Source organism: Miscanthus floridulus, chromosome 1, assembly GCF_019320115.1.
Source record: "Miscanthus floridulus cultivar M001 chromosome 1, ASM1932011v1, whole genome shotgun sequence".
Lineage (NCBI taxonomy): Eukaryota > Viridiplantae > Streptophyta > Magnoliopsida > Poales > Poaceae > Miscanthus > Miscanthus floridulus.
Window position 1 is genome coordinate 131486049 of NC_089580.1, and position 10125 is coordinate 131496173.

General features: G+C 43.8%; 1 pseudogene; it reads left to right on the forward strand.

The window, feature by feature from the left end:
- Positions 1 to 735: 735 nt before the first annotated feature.
- On the forward strand, positions 736 to 6432 carry LOC136463280 (cytochrome P450 704C1-like; annotated as a pseudogene).
- The last annotated feature ends 3693 nt before the right edge of the window (positions 6433 to 10125 follow it).

Here is a 10125-nt window from a genome sequence, read left to right on the forward strand (position 1 = left end):
TGATAGGACGTACGGAGTACTACCGTAATACAGCACGAAGCCAGGGGGCGGATCCAAAAGTGGTGTGGGGGGCTCATGCCCTGCTACCTGAATTTTTAGACAAAGTTTTATAGTGTAGGTGGAGCTGAGACTTAAGATCGAGCAGCAGTCGTAGGTATATTGCTGTTGCACTTTTGTTCAGTACCCCTAAAACTTTATGGATCCACCGCTGCACCAAGCTATCTAAAAAATCAAAGGAAAATGTGTCACGCACACACCGATAAGCGATAACCCAAGTCGGTCGCCATCCTACCTTGTTCCGTTGCTGACAGAATCAAGATTTCACCTTGAATGTAACTTTACTCGGCCGGCGATATCTGTGCATGGCTATGTGCCAAATTGTCTAACAATGTACGGGAGACAATCAAGTTCAAAATGCGTTTTGTTTTCTTTGGGGGTTGGGAGGTGGGTAGGGCCGTGGGGGTAACGATAATTGTTCTTCCATGACGGTTTGACGATGGGTGAGTGAGAGAGGCCATCACGCCTATATAACGACCATCTTGCAAATTCTTCGAAGCCATCCCAAATTCTCTACCCTATGTTTCCCGCCTTCCCCAAGTAGAGACATGCAACAGTAACGATAATATATTCTTGGAGTGACGAGTTGACGACGAGTGAGAGAGTCCATCACGCACGCCTATATAAACGACCATCCTGCAAGTACTACAGCCGCCCCGCAAGAGCCGCCAACCCAAACTCTGTAGCCTCTAGCAGCCATGGGAGCACAAGACTACTACTCCACGGCTGTGGCCGCCGCCGGCGTCGCGCTGCTCGCGATCTGCTCGTACTACCTGCTGCTCGTCGGCCGCCGCGGGCAGCGCGGTGGTGGCGGCAACGGCAAGCAGCCGAAGAGGTACGCGCCCGTGGTGGGCACGGTGTTCCACCAGCTGTACCACGTCCGGCGGCTGCACGACTACCACACGGACCTGTTCCGCCAGCGCAAGACCTTCCAGCTGCTGGTGCCGGCCGGCCGGCGGCAGATATACACGTGCGACCCCACCGTGGTGGAGCACATCCTCAGGACCAACTTCGCCAACTACGGCAAGGTGAGCACAGTGATAAGCTTATTAAGCTAGTAGTATATGCTTCTCTGTTTGCATGTTACTTTTGTGCGCTGCAAATCTGGCCGAGGGGCTAGAACTTCGGTGAAATTTTTGCATTTTGGTCCTTTTTAAAAATATTTTTTATAAATAGCTTTCTGTCGAAACGTTTTCTGATAATAGACTATTTTTCGGCGTATTAAGACACGACGCTAAGGTATGAGGCTCGGCGCTGTGTCAGACAACGCCGAACTTTTGCCGCGTCAGCGCGGACTCTAGTCGCAGTTGCCACGAAGGCGTTGGGCCCCGCGTACCTCAGCGCTGTGTTACTTCACGCCGAGCCGCACACTTCAGCGTGGCACTGCTCCACGCCGAGGTCTGGGCACTCATAAATTTCACCAGCCACTCATAAATTGCAAGTGGCCGACCTCTTTGATTGTTCACATTGACGACCTGCCTGCTGCCGGAAAAGAAGCGACTGCAAATAATAAAGTGTCCAGCGTTTCCATCTGTTGCATTTGCCCTGTTTAGGCCCCGTTTAGATGCGAAATTTTTGGCTTTTGGTTACTGTAGCACTTTGTTTGTATTTGACAAAAATTGTCCAATTATGGACTATTTAGGCTTAAAAGATTCGTCTCGCCAATTACGGGCAAACTGTGCAATTAGTTATTCTTTTTACCTACATTTAATGCTCAATGCATGTGCCGCAAGATTTGATGTGACGGGGAATCTTGAAAAATTTTGGATTTTGGGTGGGATCTAAACAGGGCCTTAGTTGCACCTCAAAACGCCAAAATTTTCAAGATTCCCCGTCACATCGAATCTTTGGACGCATGCATGAAGCATTAAATATAAATAAAAAATAAAACTAATTACACAGTTTAGACGAAATACACAAGACGAATCTTTGAAGCTTAATTAGACTATGATTGGACACTAATTGTCAAATAACAACGAAAACGCTACAGTAGTGTTTTGCCAAAAATTTTGACATCCAAACTGACCCATAGGATCGGAGGAGTATATGATAGTACTATAGATACAGCATCTACCTAGCTAGTGCAGTGAGCTGACAATGCTGCTTTAATCAATAAAACCCCAACAATGCATTATGCATGCGCACTATACCCTGCGGCACTCCTGCTCTAATAAACTAGAACCAGAAACAGCCAGCAGCAGTACAGGGCTAGCTGAGATCAGTGCTGCAGTAGCAGCACTGATGGGTCACTCACTGTGCTTAGCTTGATCAGATAATGGACGGAGCACTATTGGGCATTGGCCACTCGACCTGCACAAACCAAAAAAGCTAGCATATTTTCACGCATGCATTTCAAGAATTCATGTAAACAAAGAGATCGATGGCTGGCTGGATTCCCTTCTATTATCAGTATTCAGTAGCAGAGTGCCAGAGTAGTACTGAAGCAATTCTAGTGGACCATCTGCCAATACAACATGTAAACTCAGCAGCTATATATACTGCTATAGGCTCATCAACCTTGGCAAGCCATGACACTTGCATAGTGCTTTACTTTTATATACTGCTAGTATATCGCTTTGATTTTAGATTTGACTACTGAACGGTTCAATGGCTTTCACAGATACCACGGCACTTGCAATTCTCACTTCTCGAAGAGTCAATCAATCTGAACTTTGACCAAAATTATATAAAAAAAATACGAACATTCATAATATAAAATTAGTATCATTAGATTAGTCATAGAATAAATTTTATAATAAATTTATTTGGAGACATAAATATTAATACTATTTGCTATAAACTTAGTCAAGACTTGAGCTATTTTGACCGGCACGAATCCCATAATTGCATTCTTTTCTGGACGGGGGAGTATACCAGTTTGCAATCAAGTAGTCCTCCGTCCCTGTGAATCATTGCCTGTCTCTCTTTCCGGGGCAGCTCTGCTCATCCAAGACATGAAAATGAGCTGTAACCGATCATTTCCATCCTTTTTTCTTTTTTTTAGAAAAAAAGGAAGTGTAGCCGAATGGTATCATGGTGTTGACTTCTGCTAGCCAGCTCCCTCCAACCATGCATCATGTCGAATCTCGGGGAGCAGCTCAGCTGTAATGTAAATTGTAAACTCACATAGTTTAGTATTGTAGACTGTGTGTAGCAACTGTGGCTAACTCACCACAATGCTTGTTTCTTGCAGGCTGGTAACAAGAAAATGGTTATTATTTCCTTGGATTGACAAGATCCAGCAGGCAGGCGGAGAGAGAGAGAGAGGGTAAACTGTTTACAAGTAGGAAATCATCAGAGAATCCGACAGGGAGACAAAAATTCAGGCTTGCTCAGAGTTAGTACAAGTGTGTGTAGTATACTAGGTTAAGTTCCATTTGATTAAGTTGGAGTGGATCAATGACGGACACAATTAAGCTCGTTCACAAATTGATCTCGATCACACACACACACACCAAATCAAACTAGTAGAGCTAGCTAGCATGCACACCGCCCTATACATCAGTGAGAAAACAACCAAATTACTCTCTACTACTCTAGCATGGATCTACAACCATGTATTAGTATCGGACACACACACATACAGATTTACAATACAAACAGATTCATGCAACAACATAATTAAACGAGCATGTAGATATATTCAAATATGGTATCATAGAACCAGATGCGGTTTCCAGCATGATGTATCAACTTCCCAGCATGCATGTACGCACTCTGATCTTCCCAACCCAACCCAAACCACCAAACCAAACCGGCAAGGCTAGATGCATGTCTTCCTCCTCACGGTCGGTCACGGCTTGCCCTTGTGCTGCGTGTAGATGTACTCGAGGTGCATGTCTTCCTCCTCACGTTAGCGGACAACCTTATTTGTACTGTCGCCATCCACACATTGTTGCGCCTAATTATTCCGTGTCTCGTTTTCACACTCTAGCTAGTGTATGTATCAGCGCGTGTTTAGTTGGCCCAAAGTTAGGAATTTGGGATACTATAGCACTTTCGTTTTTATTTGACAAATAGTGATTCAATCATGGACTTAATTAGGACTCAAAACGTTCGTCTCGTAATTTCCAATCAAACTGTGCAATTAGTTTTTTTCGTCTACATTTAATGCTTCATGCATGTATCTGTAAGATTCGATGTAATAGGGTACTGTAGCACTTTTTAGGATTTTGAGGTAGGAAACTAAACACGCTCTCAGAGACGTGTAGTCAAGTGCCAGCTTGGAAAGAGCAGAAACAGAAACCTATTGGCCAAAATTTGCTGCACACTAGTCACTAGCTAGCTAGTACTGGCCCTGTTCATTTCCTTCCATGAGCTACAGGGTAGAGGCTAGAGCTGGAGCAGAGCATTCCGAATCCGAGGTGGTGGTGGCTGGCCTGCCGCCGTGCCAGTGGTCCAGTGGTTGGTGAAATTTATGAGTGCCCAGACCTCCGCGTGGAGCAGTGCACGCTGAGGTGTGCGGCTCAGCGTGAAGTAACACAACGCCGAGGTACGCGGGGCCCAACACCTTCGTGGCAACTGTGACCGGAGTCCACGCTGACGTGGCAAAAGTTCGGCGTTGTCTGACACAGCGCCGAGCCTCATACCTCGGCGTCGTGTCCTAATACGCCGAAAAATAGTCTATTATCATAAAACGTTTCGACATGAAGCTATTTATAAAAATATGTTTTAAAATGGACCAAAATACAAAAATTTCACGTAACTTCGCCTGGCTACTAGGAAGACACGCACTCCCTCTCCGTCGTTGGCCTCTCTTCCGACGTCGCTCTTGAAGTCTTGAGCAACTTGTGGAGGCTGAACGGCATCACAAGATTGGGTTGGGGTGCCGGTCCGAACCAAGAAATCTGTTAGAAATGTTTTGAAATGGATATTGTTCTCTCTTTGATTAGGGATACGGATCCTATCTTCAATTCTTTTCCACAGCTTCAGCCTATCTTTTCTCTAGCCTGGAACCGGCACTCCTAAAGCAGTTAACCAGATGCGGTCTCTAGTCTCTTGGCCTACTTCCCTATCCAAGAATGTGTTCAAACTTGAGGAAACGAAGGAAATGCAAGTAAATACCCTCGATTCATTCCTTTTATGCGAGTGGGAAGCTAGCTAGAAATCAATGACAAGGAGTAGAGCCTAGAGCAAAAGGGCCAGACGTCAGCTTAGTTAAAGCAAGAAAGTCATGCTACCCTCCAGTCCTCCACCATACACTACGTCGTGTATACGCCAAAACTTTATAGCTGGCCGAACCGAGCTTGATCGGTGTTCGATATATACTAGAACTGTCAGCATCTCCATGTGTGCCTTGAGGAGTCAGGAGCACACAAGAAGTTCACAGGAGAGGTACTTTGACATTTAGGACCAAGTTAGCATCCCTAATCCAACCCAATGTCCTCAAAGCAGTCACCTCAGCTGATATTTATTTTAATGATTTTTTTTTAATAAGTCAGTCAGTTTTTTGGCTGCTGTCCATCTTGTGTGGCCCGCTGTAACGAGCCTCTGAATCCCGATCCACGCAAAGGGATGGAAGAGAACCTTTTTGGTTTTGACAATGAATGGGCCTCCATAAAGCATGTCTTTTTCGTATGAACCTTTAATGGGCCTTCCGATTCTATAGCAAGCTATCTAGTCTAGTCAGTTTCCGAATTTCCTTGTGTTTCCGGCAGATGATGATGTGCGCTTCGTCTGAACCGTGCAGGGCACCTTCAACTACGAGAACACGTCTGACCTGCTCGGCGACGGCATCTTCGCCGTGGACGGCGACAAGTGGAGGGCAGCAGCGGAAGATCGCCAGCTACCTGACTTCTCCACGAGGGCGCTCCGCGACTTCAGCGGCGCCGTCTTCAAGCGGAAACGCCGCCAGGCTGGCCGGCATCGTCTCGGGCAACGCCGCGTCGGGGCAGCCCATGGAAGTTCCAGGGCCTCGCGCTCCGGGCGACCATGGACTCCTTTCACACCATCGTCCTTCGGCCTGGGACCTCGACACGCTGCTGGGAGGCGGAATCGGGGGAAGGGAGCCGCTTCGCCGCGGCGTTCGACGACGCCAGCGAGTTCACGCTGCTCCGCTACGTCAACGCGTTCTGGAAGGCGCAGAGGTTCCTCGGCGTCGGCTCCGAGGCCAAGCTCAGGCAGCGGGTCAAGGTCGTCGACGAGTTCGTGTACAAGTGCATCCACGACAGGGCCCAGGAGCTCTCTGACAGCAAGGCGACCGAGGACGACGCTGTCCCTGTGAGTACCTGCTGCTCTGCAACAGCTCCGTCACCTGTTTCTGTCGAACGCGCTGCACTCTGAATGAACTGACCACCCATCCCGATTGCGCAGACTGCTTGGAGCAGCGGAGGAGCTTCGGCACGTGCTGTTAATTGTTCGTTGCCAGCTCTGTGATTGTGAGGGTCTTGTACCTTCCCGATGGAGAACCAAAAGGTAACTCTAGTGGATTGCTCGTGTCATTGAGTTACCTCACTTGTGGGTAGATTCTTGCGTGTCCAATTGTGTGGACAAGGTTCGTACAACACCTCTTAGCCGCCGAATCATCAAGTGTGGTCGACAAACAGGGACTAGCGTGCCGACAAGCACGTGAACCTCGGGAGAAAATTGGTTGTCTCTTGCCCTTTGGTATTCTCTCTGTGATTGAATTGGTATTCATCTTGTGATTGGTTCACTCCTCTACGTAGGGTATAATCACCCTACTCACTCATTTACATTCTCGCAAACTAGTTGTAGCAAGCTCTCTAGTGTAGTTAGAATTGGAGCTTGCTTTGTAGTTTAAGTTCATCTAGTGGAGCTCTTTAGTGTAGCAAGTGTGAGAGCTCTTAGTGAGTAGTGACTTAGCAAATTATGTGCTTAGTGATCATAGCAACTAGAATTATTGGATAGGTGGCTTGCACCCTTGTAGAGCTAGAGCAAGTTTGCATTTAGCTATTTGTCATACTAATCAAATTGCTCTAGTGATCTTATAGATTTTTAAATAGGCTATTCACCCCCCCCCCCATCTAGCCATATTAGGACCTTTCAGTAGATTCTTGTGGTGCCCAACGTGTGGACTTCGCGGGTGATGCCAATTAGCCACCGAACCACCAAGTGAGCGGGTCGACACAACGGGGACTAGCTTGGTGGTAACCAAGTGAACCTCAGGATAAAATCACCATGTCATCATTGTCTTCCCATTAGTTTTCATCCCCTTTATACAAGCTTATATTTACATTCATATACATTGTGCTTGTGTAGTTGCTTTTGTAATTAGTTAGCTTGTTTAGCTTGCTAGTTACCTTTTTGCTTGTGTAGCATAGAAGTAGCTCTTGCGTGACTAATTTGGTTTGAGTAACCTTGTTAGTCACATTGCTTAGTTTGTGTAGCTAAGTAATTTACGCTCTCTAATTTGGCTTGTGTAGCCTTGTTATTGAGCATTGCTAGTGAGCTTAGGTGGCTTGTGCTTTTGCTTAATAAATTGTGTAGGTGCTCCTCGGTTTGTTTGAAGTACTAGTTGCATATGTTTGTGTGACCTTGCAAGCAAGAATTGGATAGATAAGCACTAGCTAGCCCAGCACCTTTGTTGCCTCTTTAGGATCTTATAAGGTGCTTGTGAACTTAGATAGAGGAGTGTAGTCTTGGCTAGACCGATAATTTTAATTCCGCATTTGTTTCGGTTAGCCAGCGCGATTAAGTTTTAGAAAGGACTATTCACCCTCCTAGTCCGCCATCTTGACCCTACAACCATCCTCTACCACTACACCTCACACTCACTTGTGTCTATATTGGATTTTAGTTCCCCACATATTATCCTAAATCGAGCATAAATTAATTGTTTGAGGCCCTAAACGAATTCAAATGAAAAAGTTGTCAACTACAAAGTTTTATAACCTTTCGAGATCTACAACTTTTATTTTGGTAGTTTCTCCATTCGAGGCCGTTTACAAAATTTGGATTTCAAATTTGATAAATGCAAACATAGTTTTCCATGACAAGATTATTTTAAATAAAAAAGTTGTCAACTACAAAGTTTCATAACTTTTCAAGATATATAAGTTTCATTTTGGTAATTTAATCTTTTGTTCATCCGATATAGTTGTAGTAATATTGTTCACAAAGTTTACATATCCCTCTTTATAGTTTATGAAACTATAAAAGAGATGTAAATTTTGAGAACAATGTTACTACCACTTTATCATATGAAGAAATGAAAAAAAATAAAAGTTGTAGATCTTGATGAGTTCTACAACTTTTATGTTCATAACTTTTTCAGCTAAAATCATTTAATATTTCAAAAAGACATTTGAAGTTGACATTTTTTAAAATTAAAAATTCAAATAGATAAAGCAAAGTCACGTGAAAAGATGGATAAAATAATAGCGGTAAGAACACAAAAATTGATAGAGCATGATTTTAGAAATTTTTAGAAAAAAAAATCATCAAATTTGAAGTTAGTACGAGGGAGAAAGACTAGTTACAAGTTTTAGCCTGAGATTAAAAAGAGAAATCAGAGTTCTTCAACAATTTTAAAATTAAATTTCAAACAGTATTTTGAAGCAGTAAATAATTTCAAATCAAAAAGTTGTAAACAGCAAAGTTCCATGACTTTTCGAGATCTACAACTTTATTTTGGTCATTTCTCCATCCGAGATCGTTTGAAAAAATTCGAATTTTAGTGCTTTATTTTTACTATTCGGCGTCGATTTACAAATCCGATTTGTAGGGGCGGCTGGATATAGAGCCGCCCCTACAAATCAAGTCATTTGTAGGGTGGCTGATAACACCAACAGCCCCTACAAATAGATTTGTAGGGGCGGCTCGATTGGGTACCATTTGTAGGGGCGGCTCAATATAGAGCGGCCCCTAAAAAAATAAGGGGGCGTTGCTATAAATTCTTTTTTAGTAGTGACAACCCACCTTCTACCTTTAATTAACCAATTTTTTGAATCTTTTAATTAACCAATTTGATGTGGCGACATTGTTGGTGTTGCTTCTTGGACCCAGCATATGGGTTGGTATAGTTGGCTGACATTTAAGAAACATCCAAGAGAGGGCCGGGGCTGCTGGAACGATGAAGTTGAAGGGTAGGGAATATATATATAGTTCTGGTATTCTCTGATTTGGATAAGTCCCTTTGCAAATTGTGTTTCTTTGGATAAAAGTCGAACCGCATCAGCGAATGATGAGTTGAACGTTTCTTTTCCAAAATAGAATGATGCATGAGTTCAGACTTCAGACTACAACGCGTGAGGTCAGCTGTCAACCTTAGCCTGCATGCGTGCTACCCTTAGGGCTCCTTTGGATGCAGGGTCCCCAAAACCATGTGGGTTTGAGTCCTCAAGGGAAATTCTCCACTGCACCTGCCACCCCTGCCCCTCAGGAGACAGAATTCCCTTGGGAGAAAATTATCGGCCACCGTTTGGGAACCACCGAGATACAAATCCCGGCTAGACAAAAAATATTCAAAAAAATCAGAAAAAATAAAGATTTCAAAAATGCGATTGGAAAATTGAAAATCAGTGCCATGAATAATCTTTCAATAGTACGATACACGAATTGGATAAAAGAAGATCAATTACACTAATTCAAAGCACACATTATTCATCTCATAGGGTAAACAAACAGATGAACTTCGATCTTACACAAGAGTCCACAGGTTCATCTCACAGCTGGTCATCACCATTGGCTTTAGATGAGTGTGTTAAGCAACCCAAGAAAACATACAAGAGTCCACAGGTTTACGACAAAAGTACATATTACATTATTCTTACTGCATAACCAGAGAGAATTAACAACTGTCTCTGCATAACTGCATTACAATCTATCCCTCACAACTAGCATCAACAAGCTAGAGCATATAGAATCAGCCCTGCAATTGGATGGAGAAAAATCACTATTAGTCGATGCAATGTAATATTTATAAAATAGTGCAATGTAAACCTAGACTGAAGCTAATTTAGATGCTCGTTTTTATTGGCAAGTTTCATGTCTTGAGAACAAGGATTTGCAAAGGATAACTTTTTTATCATATAGCCAAAAGTATCATTCTTCTACATGCACACTAGATTAGAAACTTTGCTTGTACAGCCAAATTAATGAAAAGCTTCC